Source organism: Amia ocellicauda, unplaced genomic scaffold, assembly GCF_036373705.1.
Source record: "Amia ocellicauda isolate fAmiCal2 unplaced genomic scaffold, fAmiCal2.hap1 HAP1_SCAFFOLD_151, whole genome shotgun sequence".
Classification (NCBI taxonomy): Eukaryota; Metazoa; Chordata; class Actinopteri; order Amiiformes; family Amiidae; genus Amia; species Amia ocellicauda.
In genome coordinates, this window is record NW_027102714.1 from 63026 (window position 1) to 73255 (window position 10230).

At 41.8% G+C, this 10230-nt stretch overlaps 2 non-coding genes across 2 annotated transcripts; both read right to left on the reverse strand.

Moving 5' to 3' along the window:
• Positions 1-1456: 1456 nt before the first annotated feature.
• trnaw-cca (transfer RNA tryptophan (anticodon CCA)) lies at positions 1457-1528 on the reverse strand. Its single transcript has one exon. It is a non-coding gene; the product is annotated as a tRNA-Trp (tRNA).
• Positions 1529-8132: 6604 nt separating this feature from the next.
• Positions 8133-8204, reverse strand: trnag-ucc (transfer RNA glycine (anticodon UCC)). Its single transcript has one exon. It is a non-coding gene; the product is annotated as a tRNA-Gly (tRNA).
• Positions 8205-10230: the final 2026 nt, after the last annotated feature.

The window sequence follows — 10230 nt, forward strand, 5'->3', positions numbered from 1 at the left end:
ACAGTCGGATGGCGTCTGTCTACAATATTTTAAATGATAATAGTATATGTAGTATATGCATGTGTATTATCAACTAATCTTTACAGAAAAGGGGTAATACCATAATAAAATGCTGATGAGAGGAGAAGAGATCTTATTCACTGGACAAATACATGATTTCGACAATTGTCGTACATCTTGACGGCACTTAGCTTTACTTTTCACAATGTATGACTGCACTTACTGTACTTAACTGTATACATTGGAAGTTGTAAAATGTATTATCTTGAATTGCTTTGTTTAATGTAAATTTGAATTTGTAATGTTTGATGCCTTGTACTTAACTGTATTCTTGCACTTATGTTGCAAGTCGCCCTGCATAAGGGCGTCTGCCAAGAAATAAAAATAATAATAATGTGTTTTATACAATGAGAAATTAAGAAAACCGTAAAAGAAAGGCATTTTAAACCAGGACCTCTCGCACTCTAAGAGAGAATCATATCTCGAACAAACTTACATTAGTGACATCTTTACACTAGTGCCACGTAGAAAGCGGTGCGCTCCAACAACTGGAAACTTTCTCAGTCTCAAGTTCAAGCACCTTGTGTGTGACTGCCATCTAATGTTGCTGACTAATAGCACTATTGGACTAGAGGAGCTGGGGCTGGCAGAAATTCAGCCAGGCTTTTCTACAGGCGCAAACTCAGCTGATGCTGTGTAGGCTACTCCGTGTACGTCAATGAAAGTCTAGTGACTTCAATATACACACCCCGATGCACCCAAAGAGTGATTGTCAAAGTATGAGTGACTCGCTCCACTAGCAGCACCGACCTGCATCTCTCTGTGACACCCGGCGCCTCCGTCTGGATAAGCTGCTGGTAATGCCGAGCACGGCAGCAGATCTTGTACAGTGGAACCCTAATAATATTCCTAATAATATGGCAACATCCTGGGGGGTCGGTGTGCCGCGCCACAGTGCAGCGACCTTAGCGCATCACTAAAAGGCACCTTAGCGAGGCCTCGGAATCGCTCAAACATGAACCGAGAAATGAACATTGAATCCCATCTACTATTATTACCTAGTAGTGTTGATGTTATCTAAAGTATTTCTATACGTTTTTATTAGTGTATGAATTGTGTCGACCAGGGATCAGAAAGTGAGACAGTATAGGGTAGGCGGTAATCGAAAGCACAAGAAATACATAAAAGGGAGCTATACAGCAGGTGAATAAAACACGGATTGTGACAGTCCACTGTTAATAGCCTATAACAAGGCAGATTAAAATATAACAAACGATACGGATTCTTAAAATCAAATATAATTTCAACGTGCAGGAGACCAGACTGACTTTTATGCATCCCCTCGGGTGTAGATGCATGTTACTTAGACTAACAACGTTTGCATTCTAGGATATTAATAACACTCTCCAGAGCAGGAATTATTGAGTGATATTACAGGGAATGTTGAGTAAAAGACTGACCCCGACGTGATTTGAACACACAACCTTCTGATCTGGAGTCAGACGCGCTACCGTTGCGCCACGAGGTCCTTAAACTTCAGTTAACACAGGACGTCAAGGAAAAATATTGGGAACTATGGTGATGTTTTGCTAGTGACCATTAGGTTAATGAATGGGCAACTGAAGCATTGACGTGATGAAGAAGTTAAACAGAATGCTAAAGAGATAGTGACAGTGAGCATGACACAGAACACATGGCATGACGTGAATACCAAGTTAAACTTAAAGCAGAAATTACAGAAAGAAAGAAAAAAAAGAAAACCGGACACTGCACATATGTTTGGTCTTTCCTATATCTTTAATATGATATCTCAGTAGTTTAAATTTGATACAGAAATTATTCTGGAATCCCATGAAATGGAAAATACAGTGAATATAAAACTATATTTGCTGTATTTATAACAAATATATTCCGCTTATACACTCACCTAAAGGATTATTAGGAACACCATACTAATACCCCCTTTCGCCTTCAGAACTGCCTTAATTCTACGTGGCATTGATTCAACAAGGTGCTGAAAGCATTCTTTAGAAATGTTGGCCCATATTGATAGGATAGCATCTTGCAGTTGATCGAGATTTGTGGGATGCACATCCAGGGCACGAAGCTCCCGTTCCACCACATCCCAAAGATGCTCTATTGGGTTGAGATGTGGTGACTGTGGGGGCCAGTTTAGTACAGTGAACTCATTGTCATGTTCAAGAAACCAATTTGAAATGATTCGACCTTTGTGACATGGTGCATTATCCTGCTGAAAGTAGCCATCAGAGGATGGGTACATGGTGGTCATAAAGGGATGGACATGCTCAGAAACAATGCTCAGGTAGGCCGTGGCATTTAAACGATGCCCAATTGGCACTAAGGGGCCTAAAGTGTGCCAAGAAAACATCCCCCACACCATTACACCACCACCACCAGCCTGCACAGTGGTAACAAGGCATGATGGATCCATGTTCTCATTCTGTTTACGCCAAATTCTGACTCTACCATCTGAAGGTCTCAACAGAAATCGAGACTCATCAGACCAGGCAACATTTTTCCAGTCTTCAACTGTCCAATTTTGGTGAGCTTGTGCAAATTGTAGCCTCTTTTTCCTATTTGTAGTGGAGATGAGTGGTACCCGGTGGGGTCTTCTGCTGTTGTAGCCCATCCGCCTCAAGGTTGTACGTGTTGTGGCTTCACAAATGCCTTGCTGCATACCTCGGTTGTAACGAGTGGTTATTTCAGTCAAAGTTGCTCTTCTATCAGCTTGAATCAGTCGGCCCATTCTCCTCTGACCTCTAGCATCAACAAGGCATTTTCGCCCACAGGACTGCCGCATACTGGATGTTTTTCCCTTTTCACACCATTTTTTGTAAACCCTAGAAATGGTTGTGCGTGAAAATCCCAGTAACTGAGCAGATTGTGAAATACTCAGAACGGCCCGTCTGGCACCAACAACCATGCCACGCTCAAAATTGCTTAAATCACCTTTCTTTCCCATTCAGACATCCAGTTTGGAGTTCAGGAGATTGTCTTGACCAGGACCACACCCCTAAATGCATTGAAGCAACTGCCATGTGATTGGTTGGTTAGATATTTGCATTAATGAGAAATTGAACAGGTGTATCTAATAATCCTTTAGGTGAGTGTATTTGCCTTTACTAATATTGTATTTTATTTTACAATAGGTTTAATATAATAAGGTCCAAATAATAAATGTACATATTTGCACATGCTTGCTTTTGGTGAACAGGTAGAATTGGCCATTATCTGAAAAAAACATGCACTCACCTAGTTATTCACAGTTTAAACAGCGCCAGTGAATATTGGGTTTTAAAGTTACAAGAGTGACGATGAAGTTATTGCGTTTAGTTGCTTTAAATAACTACAGTGGTTTGTGGATAACAGGAATATGTGCACATACAGAAAAGTGAAAAGTAACGCTGGGTAAGTACACAATCAAATCAAGTTTCACGAAAGATGATATGCTTCAGATACAACTTAATAGTAAAAATGCATTATGGTAAAGAGTTAATAGCTTTGTTGATAACCTCAACGTATGCTAATCAGTCTCTGTTTCGTGTTTATTATCATAATAATTGTAATTATTATTATTAGTAGTAGTATTCTACAATAAAACTTGCATAAGTTCGAATTGTGCCGATATGTTTTCTGCACAAGGAAAATTATATATATTATTAAGTTACACAAGCATTGTAAAGAAACCAACAACATATAGGCACCTGGATGTGTTCTTCCTACTTGGATAAGTAGGTTAGCCGGCTAAGTTTCAGGATAACTTGGCATTAACTCGGGATTTTCCATTCTCCGTAGCGAGTTTAAAGTTCAGCCAGCTATGTTTCCAGAGCAGCATGTCCAGCATCTCAAACCTGCTCCCTGTCAGGTTAACTTGAAGTTAGATGGCTAACAATCTCACTGTATTTCATCTGCCCAGTTAAATGACAGCTGACTGTGTCCCCCAACAATGACGGCGCCGTTCCTAACAGATCCAGTTGTGATCCAGACCCAGTAGCTTTTCTGCGAGGAATAATTCATAGAGATTATAGATTTAAATTATACAGATTAATTATTTGAGCGTTACAGGTTCGGTCGGAAAGGAATGATTTACGTAGCCGATTAATTAGGACCGCACATCAGTCATTCCGCCCTGGGCCGGCCCTGACCAATTTGATGCCCTAGGCAAGATTTTAGCTGGTCCCCTTGCATCGCAGCCAATTCCACCACCGATCATTGTGTTCATACACTCACACAGAAACTGCATAGCTTCATGTCTTAGATTTTCTTTATTTTTGAAACAATAAAAAACCACACAAAATAAAAACAGTATGCAAGAAACAAGTGACAAAACGAATTATGAATACAATATAAATAAGTATTGCACGAAAAAACAATATTACCGACACCATAGTGCAAGATGCATAATGTAGCAGTGTTCTACAGCCTTACTCGCCTTGCCTTTCTTGCAGCAAACAAGTGACATAAAACGAATTATAAATAAGTGGATGTTTCCTGCAGCACACTTGAAAGAAAAAGTACATTTCTCAGAATTATGTTATAGGTAATGGAGGTTGATGAAAGAGTTAAATAGCTGATCGATCAAAAGGTGTGATCGTTGTGGGGCATCTGTAAGAATGCACAATTCTCATTCATTCCAAACAGTGTCCCTTTATTGCATCACAAGCAATGGGCGTTAGCCTATTTTGGTATTTGTTTTGTGTGTTTTTTATTGCTTCTTGTTTTGTTTTATTTATTCACTTTCCACTGTCAGCTCTCTGCATTCCTTTCCCATCTCTCACTTCTTGATCCTCTGCAATCCGCCTTCCAAACACCTCTCACACCAGTGAGACTGCTCTCCTGGCAGTCACTGACTCCCTCAACTGTGCTCGGGCAGCCTCCCTCTCCTCAATCCTCATCCTCCTTGGTCTCTCCGCAACATTTGACACCGTCGATCACTCCATCCTCCTCTCCTGCCTCGCTGACCTTGGAATCTCTGGGACTGCTCTCACTTGTTTCTCCTCCTACCTCAACGACCGGACCTATCAAGTGGCGAGCTTCCTCATCCACCCCTCAACCTCTCCTCACAGGCATAACCCCCGGGTTTAGCTATCCTCCCGATGGGTCACACTTCGGTAGCTACCTTTTTTACTTTCATGGGGCCCTGAAATCCTCGCTGCGCCCCTGGTCATGAAAGCTGTAATGTCTGGTATCAAAATACATTACTGGCTTTCGGCTTACACACGTCATTTCAACCCACTTGCTCAAGCAGACCGAGTAAACGTTTACTCGAGGTATACGGTCACACAGAAGGAGCATCCCAAGAACACCAGTTAATGGCGTAGAAATTTTGAAAACACGCACAATTTTCCACGATCTAAGCCCACAGTTTACGTGCAAAATCTAATGTCTGAGATGATGGTATCCATGTAACATTCCCGAAATGGACGCATTTTAAAAGTGCAAGGTAACGGTCTGGTCCATTTATTGTGGGTTTCAAGGTAAAGTACATTGCTGATGGACGTTTCATGGTTAATGCGGATCAGTGGTTTCCTTTATCATTATGCTCTCTAAATTGTTGTGGGTCTGTTGTACACTGTTCAGTACTGTACATCGTGTTTTAATCCTAACTTGATAAAACACTTCGATTCATGGCTTTGTAGCCCCACCAGTGACGTAAAAAACCACTCGGTAAGATCATTAAAACAAAGTATTAAACAAGGCGCAATGCACAAGACAGTCCTTTGCCCTGTGCAGTGCTGCGGGTAAACAACTCGTCTCTAGTGCAATAAACTAAGACCATGTAAACCCGAGAGGGAGAGGGGCATTTAATCTGTGACTCGAGCATATTGTCTCCAGTGAGGTCAATACACGCGTCAGGGATATGTATGCTAAATGTAATGTAAATATGATGGATATAATGTATATTGTGGTGGAGTTCATAAACATAATGTCAGGTGAACTTTAGTGATATTCTGTGTTTTCTAAATTCCAAGCAGTGGGACTTTAAGTCATAACTTTGTGAGGAATTTACATGTCTTTATAAATTATATATCATTATAAAGTAATAATCCAGCTCACTTTGCTAGCTAGCCTACTGCCAGTTGCCATCCAAATGATGATAATGATCAGCTAGTAGTTAAGTACTGCAGTAGTTTGCCAGTTGTCAGCTAATGATTTTTGATAGTATTGTATTATTTAAATTCAGTTTTTTGTGCACTACAGTATTTTCAGTATTGAGTATTTTTGGTGTGGATGTTATTTTACCTAAACAGTTTATTAGTTATTGCTCTGATTTCAATATGCATAGTGCACTATTTACATTTGTATTGATTATTACATCAATTTCTTCAACAAGTACAGTGTATGTTAAAGTGCAATACATGTTCTGTGATGTGCATTATTTAAATGTTTGTGTTTATTTTAGTTTTAACTAAACATTCTCTATACGCCATAAACATGGGCACCACTAAAATGTTTTTCATCGAGAGGGGGGATGGTTCTGGGGCTACTATCAAATCTCGCATATGGCCCCCAAATGGCTAGGGCCGGCTCTGGACATCACACATTACATAGGATGGGACTGACGTTGGATGCGACTTTTCGTGACTTAAATCAAGTAACAAGTTACTAGTACACACATAGCCTCTAAGTGTACTGAGTAATGATACTCTCTCTTTCGTTCATTCGTTCCTTAGTATAATTACCTTTAGTAGTAGTAGTACTGGCCACTACTCGGAAGGTAGCGATGCGCACCAATAGATCACGAAAGCTTTCTCATAGTTTTGTGTTTTAGATAATGGTTCAATACGGATTTAATCCCCTTTCATGGACATGGCAGGGAACTTGCAGTTAGAACTAAGGAGTCTAATAAGACTTGGTGGTACGCAGAACTGAAGTGCCAAGTGACAGGCTATCACTTTCATTGCACACCGCATTGTCTTCTCGCAGGGAGCGAATTGGGGAAATGTTGGATTTACGGCATCATGTAGAAAGACTGAATGGTTTAGTTACAGAAAAAGATAAAAAAAAGATAGTGACCTTTCTTACTAGCTGAACTAACCTGCATAAAATTAAGAAGATACAGACATTTTCATGCAATTATTTCAAGTTACAGTCTGCTGCTCAGACACAGTTTGGCGCACAGATGCAACTATCATCAACTCAATTATAAACATATATCTAGAGAGACAGAGAGACAGACATGGACTACATATCGTGCACATTGTATGAAATCATGCTGGTATATGTAGGCTTGTAGATGATTGTTAAGAGGCCTATTTGGAAACATACGAAATGAGATATTACCATAATGAAGTCATGATACATGAAGGAAATGTTTTTCATGTTGGCAAAAGTACCCTGTCAAAATGAAAATGAATGAGAGAAGACTAAAACAAAGGGCTCGTCCGGGATTTGAACCCTTTGAATCATACCCCTAGACCAACGAGCCACATAGCACAGGTTTCTGTGAAAACTAGTTAACATCGGTGCCACGTAGAGAGTTGTGCGCTCCTCTATTTGAACACTTTCTCCTTCAAACATTGCATGAGTGTCTGACTGCCGCCATGACTGATGGCTCGGGTATCTTGGATGTTGTTAAATGACATAACTGTCCGCCCAAGACACTGATGACCAAGGGTCATAGTTTTCCCTTGTAATAATAACAACAATAGTAATTGGAGTGAATGGAAGTGGCATTTCTATTTCTCCTTACTTTAGCCGTCATCGTCGCCAACATTGTTGTTGGTGAGCATGGAGAGGAGTGTATTAGCTTTTAAAGTATATTCAAGCAATGAACACGTCAAATAAATGTAATACCGAATACTTTTGCACGCAAGTGCACATGTATGTTACAGCGCTTCTGGGAGCACGGCCCACGTCAAGCAAGAGGGCGCAGTAAAGGTCTGCGAGTCAAGTGTGATGTGGGTATCCTGCAGCAGGCAGAGGAACCTTTGTTTTTCTACAGACGAAGCTGGTGCTGTGGGATACTAGTGTAAGGCCATTTATTCGTCATCTGTTCATGCGCAACGGTTCACCAGAAGTGTGTTAGTGAAAACAGCGGTAAGTGCAGGCTTAGTAGGGTCGCAATAGCTTGAATGATGGCTATTGGCGGAAGCCTAGAAAGAAAACGTTGTGTTGGCCGGGAATTGAACCCGGGTCAACTGCTTGGAAGGCAGCTATGCTCACCACTATACCACCAACGCCCAGAAAGTCTCTCATTCCATGACTTTTGATGCATTTCAGATCATTCATCTGACTAGATACATGCGAATAATCACAGCCTACAGTGTAAAGCTTCTGATTACAGACAGGGCGTGTTGAGTGTGCTAAGTAACTTGCTAAATTCACTAACAAACAGTCGCTGCTCTTACTACAAAACAGGTGCAAGATATATCATTCTTAGCTAAACAAACCACGTAAACAATCAATGTAACTCTTAACTAAACTAGGAAACGCGAGAGAAAAAGGCGATACTTAGCTGCGGCGACTTGAGCGACTTCTCAGCTGGCTTGCCCGAGTGTCCAGATGCATATGTGGAAATACTTCTATACAAACCATGAACATAGATTCTCGATAGATGAATACTGTTTATTTAAAGGTCAGTTTTTATTTAGCGCATAGTTTATTGAATTTACCCCCCGAGGTGGAACACAGACAAACAAAAATCAAACCTGCTCAGTGTCAGGTTAACTTGAAGTTAGATGGCTAAATAAATTATACAGATTATTTATTTGAGCGTTACAGGTTCGGTCGGAAAGGAATGATTTACGTAGCCGATTAATTAGGACCGCACATCAGTAGATAGTAGGGTTTTTTGGGCGCGGCCTATTTTGTTATGACGTATGCCCTAAGCTTATTAATATGCCTACGTCATAATTGGGGGGCGTGATTTTAGAGTTATTTCCTTAATTATTCCTACGTCATATCCGTCAGAAAGTGTACACCCCTAAAACCCTGAACAACAAGGCCACCCATAAAGACCCCCCCCCCCCCTCTGAAGGCAACGCCCCGAAACTCTCCTCTCTATTTAAGACCCCGCGCTGCTTTTAGGCAATACCTCTTTAATTCTCAGCATCTGAAACATCCCGCTTCTTCAACATGTCCAGCGACATCAACATGAAACCCCGCAAGAAACAATCCCGGGCAAGGGTTCCTGTACTCACCAATTTGAAGATTGAACGCTCCTGGGTGTTGTTCTGGGGGGGTCGACGGGGTTACCGCTTTAAAAGGGATCCCAGCTATGTTGGAGTGGAGCTTTTTGCTTTGGGAGAGAAGGAGGGTACGTTGGAACCTTTTGAGACGGTGATTGAATACTCTTTTGAGGACTGGTTGAAGGTGATGGCATGGAGAGACCTGGGGCTTGTGGATAAGACTCTAGAAGGCTTGCAAGAGGGTCCAAGAGAAGGCGAAACGGAGTCTCCGACTCAGAGTTTTGAAAGGTGTGAATGGGAAAGCTTGCAGAACTACGGTACAGTGGTGAAGAGTCTATCTCTAACTACTGATCGTAAGGTTTTGTTTAGCAGTACCCTGATTACAAACCCTATTGAAGGGGTTGTGGAGGATCCAGAAAAACAGGTTACTGAAATTATGTTTGACGCCGTGGACTGGCCGTTCTTGAAAGAGGTCATAAACTGTATAAATGATGGTTTTGACATCTTGACCAAATGTTCACAACTGGATTCTGTTAGAAGTTGAATATGCTGGATTATGGATTATATATCCCCCTTGAATGACGACGACGATGATAAAACAGACGACCTGTGGGGGGTTGGAGGGGGGTCTGACGGCTCAGGGTCTACTCTCTTCTAAGAGGGCGGTGTGTCGTGACGTAGTGAAGAGATAGGATAAAAGGCGCAACAATTCATTCATGGTTTAAAATTAAAGAGAATGTCTTACCCGAAAGCTGCGGACGTCGACAGGCTCTACAGGCCTCTTCAAACCCGGGATCACCCCTGGTTCTATTCCCCAGATTTTGTATACACTCCGGAACCCTCTGACTGCGGTTACCCTCCAAGACCTCAGACCCCGGTCCCTCAGGACGAAACAACATGCGGAGCGATGGATGTCCAAATGAGTCTCGGGGATCCCCAGCCTCTGGAGCTCATGGAGGGCCTCGATTTTGCCAAACTGTCTACCGTCTGTGCGTCTCAGGAGGGGGTCAGTCCAATGGATGTAGAAACACCCCACAAACCACCAGGCGACCCAATGAGCATCGGACTGTCTCGGGGG